This window comes from Rhinopithecus roxellana, chromosome 8, assembly GCF_007565055.1.
Source record: "Rhinopithecus roxellana isolate Shanxi Qingling chromosome 8, ASM756505v1, whole genome shotgun sequence".
Classification (NCBI taxonomy): Eukaryota; Metazoa; Chordata; class Mammalia; order Primates; family Cercopithecidae; genus Rhinopithecus; species Rhinopithecus roxellana.
Genome location: NC_044556.1, coordinates 52001484 through 52013113, shown reverse-complemented (window position 1 = coordinate 52013113; position 11630 = coordinate 52001484). Strand labels below are relative to the sequence as shown.

Below are 11630 nucleotides of genomic sequence, written 5' to 3'. Positions count from 1 at the left end.
AATTGAAATTCATTTAATGGCCCAACATATGATCTATCATTGAGGATGTGCCACATGCATCTGAGAAGAATGTGTATTCTGCTGTTGTTGGGGGGAGTGTGCTGTGTGGGTTTAATTGTTCTACAGTTTTGTTCAAGTCTTCTGTTTCTTTTTTATGTGTAAATATATTTTTAAGTTTCATTTTTAATTATACATTAACAAATTATAGTTGCATATATTCATGGATTACAAAGTGACGTTATGATTTATAAACACAATATGAAATAATTATACCAAGTGAATTAGGATATGCATCACCTCAAATACTTATCATGTTTTGTGTGTGTCGAGAACATCTGATGAAATTTACTCTTAGTGATTTGGAAATCTAAAATACATTAATATTTACTGTATTCACCATACCATGCAATAAATCTCAAAGAGAAAAACCTCGTGTCTAATGAGGCTTTGCACCCTTCGACGATTACCTCCTTATTTGCTTACTAACACCCCCAGCCTCTGATAACCACCATTCTATTCTTTGCTTTTTTGTGTTCTATTGTTTTAGATTACACATATAAGTGAGAACATGTGCAGTTTATCTTTCTTTGTCCTTGGCTTATTGCTTACTTCACTTAGTATAGGATTCTCAAATTCATCTATGTTGTTAGAAAAGACAAAATCTTTCTCTCTTTTTTTTTTTTTTTTTTTAGACACAGGGTCTCATTGTTACACAGGCTGAAGTTCAGTCGCTCTTTCTTAGCTCACTGCAGCCTCAAACTCCTGCCTCAAGTGATCCTCCTGGGACTACAGGTGCATGCTTCCATACCTGGCTAATTTTTAAATTTTTGGTAGAGACCTGGTCTTCCTATGTTGGCCCAGGTTCGTCTCTAACTCCTAGCCTCAAGTGACCCTCCTGCCTTGGCCTCCCAAAGCGCTAGAATTACAGGTGCAAGTCACACTCAGCCTTCTTACATTTTTAAGGCTCAGTAATATTCCATTTTGTATATATACCACATTTTCTTTATCCATTCATCTTTTGATAGACGCTTAGATTGACTCATACCTTGTGTGTTATGAATAGTGCTGTAGTGAACATGGGAGTGCAAACATCTTTTTGACATATTGATTTCAAATCCTTTGGGTAAATATCCAGAAGTGTGGTTGCTGGATCATATGGTAATTCTATTTTTAGTGTTTTGGGGAACCTCCATACAGTTGTCCATATGGCTGTCCTAATTCATATTAATTTTTGCCGACAGTCTACATGGTTCATTTCTCACCACATCCTCACCAATATTTATATTTTTGTTTTCTCTTTATTAATCTGGTTAGTGTTTTCCTTATTGAAAGTGAAGTATTAACATCTCCTGTTATTATTAGGAGTTGAGTTGCCCAGCGACTGCCCCTGGTCTAACTGCTATCTGCACTCAGAGGTTCTCCTCTTCTCTCCCTCTCTGCTGCGTCGTTCTGCTGTCGTTCTGCTGGTCTGCCGGCTTGCAGGTCTGCTGGTCTGCTGGTCTGCTGGTCTGCTTCTGGACCCTGGGACTCGGAGTTTATATGGGTGCAGAATAGAGGGTGTAGCAGGGCAAACGGCAACTTTTGGGGCATGAAATCAGTAATGCCTGTTTTCATTTAGGGCCATGAGTCTTCAGGCTTGAAGGTGAGGCCTTTTCTGGGAAACCACCCTCTTCTACCCAGTGTTTCCCTGTCTCCTGTCCCTATCAGTTTCTTCCATGTTGTTGCAAAAGACTGAATCTCATTCTTTTATGGCTGACTAGTGTGCCACTGTTTATAGGTACCACATTTCTTTATCCATTAATATCAGTTAATGGATATCCATTTCTTTATCAGTTAATGGACACTTCAGTTGCTCCAATATCTTGGCCATTGTGAACAATACTGCAACAAACATGGGAGTGCAGATATCTCCTCAATATACTGATTTCCTTTCTTTTGGGTACATACCCAGCAGTGGGATTGCCAGATAATATGTTAGCACTGTTTTTAGTTTTTTGAGAAACCTTTCTCTTTTTGAGAAATTGTTCTCCATAGTGGTTGTACCAATTTACATTCCCACCAACAATGTATATGTTAACTCTAATTTCAGTTTTTTGAGAAACCTCCAAACTTTTCTCCATAGTGGTTGTACCAAGTTGCATCCCCACCAACAATGTATGAGGGTTCCCTTTTCTCCACATCCTTACCAGCATTTGTTATTGCCTGTCCTTTGGAAATAAGCCATTTTAACTGAGGTGAGAAGATATCTCATTGTACTTTTGATTTGCATTTCTCTGATAATCAATGATGTTGAGCACTTTTTCATATGCCTATTTGTCATTTGTATGTCTTCTTTTAAGAAATGTCTATCAAACCTTTTGCCCATTTTTAAATTGGATTATTAGTTTTTTCCTGTAGAGTTGTTTAAGCTCCTTGTATATTCTGGTTATTAATCCCTTGTCAAGCGGATAGTTTGTAAATGTTTTCTCCAATTCTGTGGGTTGTCTCTTCACTTTGTTGATTGTTTTCTTTGCTGTGCAGAAGCTTTTTAACTTGATATGATCACATTTGTCCATTTCTGCTTTGGTTGCCTGTACCTTTGGGGTACTACTCAAGAAATTGTTTTGTATACCAATGTCCTGGAGAGTGTCCCCATTGTTTTCTTTTAGATGCTTCATAGTTTGAGGTCTTAGATTTAAGTCTTTAATCCATTTTGATTTGATTTTTGTATATGGCAAGAGATAGAGGTCTAGTTTCATTCTTCTGCATATGAATATTCAGTTTTCCTAGCACCATTTGGTATACACTTTTCCCCAGTGGATGTTCTTGGCAACTTTGTCAAAGATGAGTTCACTGCAAGTGTATAGATTTGTTTCTGGGTTCTCTATTGTGTTTAGTTTGTAATGTATCTGTTTCTATGCCAGTACCATGCTGTTTTGGTTATTATAGCGATGTATAATTTGAAGTCAGGTAATATGATTCCACCAGTTTTGTTCTTTTTGGTTAGGATAGCTTTGACTATTCTGGGTCTTTTGTGATTCTATATACATTCTAGGGTTGTTTTTCCTTTTGCTGTGAAAAAAATGTCATTGGTATTTTGATACGGATTATATCAAACCTGTAGGTTGCTTTGGGTAGTATGGACATTTTAACAATATTGATTTTTCTAATCCATGAACATGGAATATCTTTCCATTTTTTGGTGTCGTTTTCAATTTCTTTCATCAGTGTTGTATAGTTTTCATTGTAAAGATCTTTCACTTGCTTGGTTAATCCCTAGATATTTAATTTTATTTGTGGCTATTGTAAACGAGAATATTTCGTTTTCAGATTGTTCACTGTTGACATATAGAAATGCTATAGATTTTTGTATATTGATTTTGTATCCTGCTACTTTACTGAATTTATCAATTTTAATAGTTTTTGGTGGCATCTTTAGAGTTTTCTAAGTTAAGATCATATCATCTGTAAACAAGAATAATTTGACTTCTTTTCCAATTTGGATGCCCTTTATTTCTTTCTCTTATCTAATTACTCTGGCTAGGACTTCCACTACTATGCTGAATAACAGTGGTGACAGTGGGCATTCTTGTCATGTTTCAGATCTCAGAGAAGTCTTTTAGTTTTTCCAAATTTAGTATAATTCTAGCTATCAGTCTGTTGTATATGGCATTTATTATGTTGAGGTACATTTTTTTCTGTACCCAGTTTTTACAGGGTTGTTATCGTGAAGGGATGTTGAATATTATCAAATCTTTTCTCAGCATCAATTGAAATGATCATTTTTTTGTCCTTCATTCTGTTGATATGATGTATAATCTTAATTGATTTGTGTATGTTGAACCAATCTTGCATCCCAGGAAGAAATCCCACTTGGTCATGATGAATAATTTTTTTTAATGTATTGTTGAGTTTGGTTTGCTGATATTTTGTTGAGGAATTTTTCTTGTTTCTTTTTTTGTTTGTTTGTTTGTTTGTTTGTTTGTGAAAGAGCACACTTTATTGGGAAGCAGAGTGCTGCACAGTGACCAACAGATGATGGCCGCCCAGTGGGCACTTACACATCATACTCCAAAAGACACATAGGATGTTTTGCTAATAAAAATCAACAGGAACAGGGATTCCTCTTGGCAACTCCCCCAACCTCATCCCTTTCAGGGGTCAGGAAATCTCCCAACCATGTTCCTAACGGCTGCTGTGGTTCACTAGAGATAGACAGCCCCTCCGGGGAGCCTTCCTGTTTCTTATAAAGAATATTTTCTTTAGATTTTTCTGAAGTCTTCGTTTGTTATTTTCATTCTACATTCTCTTAAGACCATCAGACTAGCTTCTCTATGTATTGCCTTGATGTCAGCACCAGAGAGGTCATCTTTAGCCATAATCAAATCGTCCAGGGTTACATCATCAGCCAGCATCATCCTCCTTGTGTGAATCTGAAAGATGTGCTTCTTAGTCTTTTCATCAGGCAGGGGGAACTCAATCTTTCTGTCAATGTGGCCTGGTCTGATAAGTGCTGGATCCAAAGTTTCTATTCAGTTTGTGGCCATGATAACTTTCACATCTCCCCTAGAATCAAATTCACCCAACTGGTTCAACAATTTCAACATTGTTCACTGAATGAATTTCCCTCTCATCACCAGAATTTGAGTCATATCTTTTTGTCCCAATGGCATCAATAAACACGATGGACAGTGCATGTTCTTCAGCAACTCGAAACAATTTCCATACAAATTTGGGCGCATCACCTAGGTACTTCTGAATAAGTTCAGAGCCAATCACTCTCAAGAAAGTGGCCGAGGTTTGGTTTCCTACTGCTAAGGCTAACAAGGTTTTACCTGTGCCAAGTGGACCATAGAGAATGACCCCTTTAGGAGGCTTTATACCCATCTCTTCATCATATTCAGGATGGGTTAGAGGAAGCTCCACAAATTCCTTAATTTCCTAAATTTGGTTGTCCAACACCCCAGTATTAGCATAGATCTCCTGGGGGCACTTTTCCACCTTCATCACCGTGACTAGGGGATCCATGTCATCCATCAGCACCCCATCACAGTATGCAACTTGTGGTTGAGCAGGACCTAGCATCCAGATTTCAGCAGAACCTTGTCTACAAATAAAAATTGCTGACATAGTATTCTGAGCTCACAGATGTAGACACGATGGCATGATTGTCATTGATGATCCCTTCCAAAGTTCCTACTGACATTGGGGTACCCGTCAGATCATCCACTTTTGATCTTTCCTCCTCTTGCTTTTCTTCTAATGGTTTCATTTGTTTCTGATTTCTAATGAATTATCCCTCCATGAGAAGATAGTCTTTCATTCTCTTTAACTTCAATAATTTTAATGGGCACTGAGTGTTAGCTGTCAACAGTGGCAGTTTGCTGGCAGCATCCGGTTCCTTTGTTTTCTTCTTCTTTTTCCCCACTGTAGTTGGTACAGGAGGTTCATATTTCTTTTCCTTGTCCTTGTCATCTTTCTTGCCACCTCCAGGAACATGACCACACTCTGACTTTGACCCATCTTGCCTTGGCCACTTAGGCTGAGGATTTTTTCAATAGTCATCAGAGATATTGACCTGTAGTTTTCTTTTTTAAATATGTCTTTGTCTGATTTTGGTATCAAGGTAATACGGACCTCATAAGATGAGTTCACCCAACATTGGCACACCCAAATATATAAAGCAAATGTGTGTGTGTGTGTGTGTGTGTATATGTGTGTATGTATATATACACACATATATATATACACACACACACACATATATATATTTAAAATAATTAGATCCTCTCATTGATTTGATCCTTTTATCATTATATAATGACTTTCTTTGTCTCTTCTTACAGTACTTGTGTTGAAATCTATTTTTTCTGATATAAGTATAGGTACTCCTGCTTTTGTTTTAAATTTCCATTGTCATGGAATATCTTTTTTCATGCCTTTGTTTTCAGTCTATGTGTGTCTTTAGAGATGAAGCATGTTTCTTGTAGGCAACAGATTATTTGGTCTTGTTTCTTCATCCATTCAGCCACTCTGTTCCTTCTGATTAAATAGTTTAGTTTATTTACCTTCAACATTATTATTGATAAGTAAGAACTAACTCCTGCCATTTTGTTATTTGTTTACTGGTTGTTTTGTGGTCTTCTTTTCTTTTTCCTGCTCTCCTCTCCTCTCCTCTCCATTTTTCTTTTAGTAAAGGTGATTTTCTCTGGTGATATGATTTAATTTCTTGCTTTTTATTTTTTGTGTATTTGTTGTTTGTTTTCTGTTCTGAGGTTACTATGAGAGGTTACTATGAGACTTGCAAATACTGTCTTATAACCTATTATTTTAAGCTGATAACATTGTTTGCATAACCAAAGAAATAAGCAAAAAGAAAACTAATAAAAACTCTACAGCTTACCTTCATCCCCCCACTTTTAAACTTTTTGTTGTTCCTATGTATATCTTATTGTACTGTCTATGTCTTAAATAGTTATAGTTATTATTTTTGATTAGTTCATCATTTATTCTTTCTACTTAAGAGTAGTTTACACAGCACAGTTAAGTATTATAATATTGTGTGCTTTTTTGTGTGCTATTACCAGTGAGTTTTGTTACCCTCAGATGATTTCTTATGGCTCATTAATGGTTCTTTTCTTTCTGATTAAAGTACTCTGTTTAGCATTTCATGTGGGGCAGGTCTGGTATTGAAATCCCTCAGCTTTTGTTTGTCTGGGAAAGTCTTTCTTTCTACTTCATGTTTTAAGAACATTTTTTTTACCAGGAATATTATTCTAAGGTAAAAGTGTTTTTCCCTTCAGGACTTTAAGTATGTCATGCCAGTCTCTCCTGGCCTATAAGGTTTGCACTAAAATGTCTGCTGCAAGACATATTGGAGCTTCATTGTATGTTAGTTGTTTCTTTTCTTTTCTTTTTCTTTTTTTTTTTCTTCTTTTTTTTGGGGGGGGATACTTTCTTTATCCTTGTGTCCTTTGGGACTTTCATTATTAAATGCCTTGAGGTAGTCTTCTTTGGGTTAAATCTGCTGGGTATTTTATAACCTTCTGGTACTTGGATATTGATATCTTTCTCTACGTTTGGGAAGTCCTTTGTTATAATCCTTTTGAATCAACTTTATACCCCTATCTTTTTCTCTACCTCCTCCTTAAGGTCAATAGCTCAGATTTGTCCTTATGAGGCTATTTTCTAGAGCCTGTAGGTGTGTTTCATTGTTTGTTATATTCTTTTTTCTTTAGTCTCCTCTGACTGTGTATTTTCAGATAGCCTGTCTTCAAATTCACCAGTTCCTCCTTCTGCTTGACCAATTCTGCTATTAAAAGACTCTGATGCACTAAGAGACTCTGATGCACTCTTCAGTATATGAATTTTACTTTTCACTCCAGAATATCTGCTTGATTCTTTTTAATTATTTTAATTTCTTTGTTACATCTGATAGAATTCTGAATTCCTTCTCTGTGTTATCTTGAATCTATTTGAGTTTCCTCAGCACAGCTATTCTGAATTCTCTATCTGAAAGGTCACATATCTCTGTTTCTCCAAAATTGGTCCTTGGTGCTTTGTTTAGTTCATTTGGTGAGGTCATGTTTTCCTGCATGGTATGGATACTTGTAGGTGTTCAACTGTTTCTGGGCATTAAAGAGTTAGGTATTTACTGCAGTCTTTGTAGTCTGGGCTTATTTGTACCCATTCTTCTTTGGAAGGCTTTCCAGATGTTATAAAGGACTTGGGTGTTGTGATCTAAGTTTCTGCTTTAGGGAGCACCCCAAGCTCAGTAGTGCTGTGTTTTTTTCAGATTTGTAGAGGTACCACCTTGATTGTCTGGAACAAAATCTAGAAGAATTCTCCAGATTATTAGGCAGAGACTCTTATTACCTTCCCTTTCTTTCTCCCAAACAAATGTAGTCTCCTTCTTTTCTGAGCAACCTGAAGCTGGATGTGGAGTGACAAAAGCACCCCTGTGGCTACCACCACTAGTACTATGCTATGTCAGACCTGAAGCCAGCAAAGCACTGGGTCTCATCCAAAGCCTACTGTAACTATTCCTTGGCTTCTGCCTATGTTTGCTCAAGGCTGTGGGGCTCTATAATCAGCTCTACAATCAGCAAGTGATGGAACTAGTCTAGCATATGTTCTTCCCTTCAAGTCAGTGAGTTCCTCCAGGCCCCAGGTGGGTCCAGAGTTGCCATTACAGGAGCCAGGAACTAGAGTTAAACCTTAGAAGTCTACCTGGTGTTCTATTATCCTGTGACTGAGTACAAAATATTGTACTCAAACAAGATTATACACTCCTCACTCTTCCTTCCCCTTTACCAAAACAGAGGTCACCTCATGACCACCACCACCACAGGTCACAGGGAGTACTGCCAGACTACCGCTAATGTTCCCTTAAGGCCCAAGGGCTACTTAGTCAGCTTATAGTGAATTCTGCCTGGCCTGGGATTTACCCTTAAGGGCAATGGGCTCCCCTCCAGCCCAGGGAAGGTCTAGAAATAATGTTCAAGAGTCAAGTCCTGGAATCAGGGACCACATGAGCCCCTTTGATCATATATCCCACTGTGGTCAAGCTGGTACCTAAGGCATAAGACAAAGTTCACTTTACTTTTCCCTGTACTTTTCTCAAACAGAAGGATTCTTGCCCTGTAGCCACTATAGCTGGGAATGCACTGAGTCTCAACTGAAGCCAGCAAGTCTCAGAGTCACACCCAAGACCCATGATATAGTACCTGGGTATCACTGTTGGTTATTCAATGCCCAAGGGCTCTTCAGTTAGCAGATGATGAATCCTGCCAAGACTGGGTTATTCCTGTCAAAGCAATGAGTTCCTTTCTGGCCCAGGTTGTGTCTAGAAATGCCATCCAGAAGCTAGGGACTGGAAAAGGGGGCGTCACAACTCTGACTAGTGCCAGATCCTGCTGTGGCTGAGCTGGTATCTAAGGTACAAGACAAAGTCCTCCCACTCTTCCCTCTCCTTTCCTCAAGTGAGAGGAAAGGGTCTCTTTTGGAGCTGTGAGCTGTGCAGCCTGGGCTTAGGGGAGGAGAAATGCCAGTGCTCCAGCTGCTGTCTCAGTAGATCACATGCCTTCCAAGTCCACTGGCTTTGGGCCCAGTTCGGCACTAGCACTCATTCAAGAGTTGCAGTTCTTGTGGCCTAGTCTGCCTTCCTTTACTTAGAGACTTGGAGCACCTTAGCCTGCAGGAGTGAGGTTGGCGGGAACTCAAGGTCCTACCACTGGGCTCAGTGATTTCCCTCTGGATGGGGCTGATTTAAGTGCTCCCTTCATGGTTGGGCATCAGATGAGTTTGGTCCGTTTTTACTTTCTGCTATAAGAAACCAGCACTGAGTTTAATGCCTCACAGTTGTTGTGCTCTCCCATTCTCCAGCACACAGAATCATTCTCCACTCCATGCTGCCACTGCCACGGGACGGGGGGCGGGGGTGGTGTTGATAATTCAAGACTGTTTTTCCTACTTCTTCAGTGCCTTTTCCAGTGATATGAAGTTAAAACCAGGTACCATGAATGCTCACCTCATTTTTGGTTCTTCTGAAGATTCTTTTTTTGTGCAGATAGTTATCAAATTGGTATCCTTTCAGAGGGGATAATCAGTGGAGCCTTCTATTCCACCTTCTTGCTCCCCACCAAGCCTGCATGGAACATTTTTTTGGTATATATTTACTCTTAATCTATGTATTTTTGTCTTTTTTTGAGACAGGATCTCACTCTGCACCAAGGGTGGAGTGAAGTGGTGTGATCATGGCTCATTGCAACTTCAACCTCCCAAGTTCAATCAATCCTTCTACCTCAGCCTCCAAAGTAGCTTGGACTACAGGCATGTGCCACCATGCCTGGCTAATTTTTATACTTTTTGTAGAGATGGTGTTTTGCCATGTTGCCCAGACTGGTCTCAAATTCCTGGGCTCGAGCAATTTTTCTGCTTCGGCCTCCCAAAGTGCTGAGATTACAGGTGTGAGTTACTACACCCTGCCGTCACATTCCTTTTTAATCCCTACTTCCCACTTCCTCTTGCTTCTGCCACCTTCTGTTTTTCACACAGCCACTGATCTACTTTCTTTCACTTTGGATTTATTTGAATTTTCTATAAATTTTATAAATGGAATCACATAATATATGGTCATTTTTGTCTAGTTTATTTCATTAGTATAATTATTTTGCTAATTATGGAGGAAAAAAATAAATAAAAGACATCCAGATTAGAAGTGAAGAAGTAAAATGGTCTTCATTCACAGTCTCCATAATGGTGTATGAGAAAACCTGTTCGAATCTATTTTTAAAAGCTACTAGAGCTAACAAGCAAATTTAGCAATGTGGTCACGCCATTTTATTGCTAATTAGTATTTTATGGTATGACTATATGATAATTTATTTTTACATCTGTTAATGGATATTTTGTTGTTTTTGTTTTTTTTAATATTTTATTTTATTTTTTAAGTTTCAGAGTGCATGTGCAGGATGTGCAGGTTTGTTGTATAGGTAAACATGTGCCATGGTGGTTTGTTGTACCTATCAACTATCATCTCGGTATTAAGCCCAGCATACATTAGCTCTTCTCCCTAATGTACTTTCAAAAATAAATCTCCCCGCCAGGCACAGTGGTTTACACCTGTAATCCCAGCACTTTGGGAGGCCAAGGCAAGAGGATCACCTGAGTTCAGGAGTTCAAAATCAACCTGGCCAACATGGCAACGCTCCGTCTCTACTAAAAATATAAAAATTAGCCAGGTGCGGTGGTGCGGTACTGTAGTCCCAGCTACTCTGGGGACTGAGGCAGGAGAATCACTTGAACCTGTGAGGTGGAGGTTGCAGTGAGCTGAGATTGACCTATTGCACTCCAGCCTGGGTGAGAGGGCGAGACTCCATCTCAAAAACAAATAAATAATATTCTATAAAAGTTTCTGTACATTTTTTGTGAAGACATGTTTTCATTTTTCTTGAGTAAGAGATCTTGGTTGGATCATATGGTAGATACATATTTAGCTTTTAAGAAACTGTCAAATTGTTTTCCATAGTAGTTGTAACATTTTGTATTCCCACCAGCTGTGTATGAGAGTATGAGTTGAGTAGCTCTACATTCTCACTAATACTTGAAATGAGCAGTCCTCTTAATTCTAGCCATTGTGTTAGATGTACAGTAGTAGATTATGGTGTTTTAATTTGCATTTCCCTAATGAACAGTATGGTTGAGCATCTTTTCAAATGCTTATTTACCACGTTTATTTTATTTTCTTTGACGAAATATCTGATCAAATATTTTGCCTTTTTTTTTTTTTTTTTTTTTTTTTTTGAGATGGAGTTTTACTCCAGTCACCCAGGCTGGAATGCAATGGTGCGATCTTGGCTCACTTCAACCTCTGCCTCCCAGGTTCAAGTGATTCTCCTGCCTCAGCTTGCCAAGTAGCTGAGATTACAGGTGTGTGCCACGACACCCAGTTAATTTTTTTATTTCTGGTAGAGACGGGGTTTCACCATGTTGGTCAGGCTGGTCTTGAACTTCTGACCTCGTGATCCCCCACGTCGGTCTCCCAAAGTGCTGGGATTGCAGGCTTGAGCCACCGTGCCCGGCCATATTTTGCCTATTTTTAATTGAGTTGTTTGTTTTCTTTTTATTCAGTTGTTTTGAAACAGTTGTAT

At 38.6% G+C, this 11630-nt stretch overlaps 1 pseudogene; it reads right to left on the bottom strand.

Annotated features, from left to right (window-relative positions):
* Nucleotides 1-4084: 4084 nt before the first annotated feature.
* LOC104657044 lies at nucleotides 4085-5476 on the bottom strand (annotated as a pseudogene).
* Between the last annotated feature and the right edge of the window lie 6154 nt (nucleotides 5477-11630).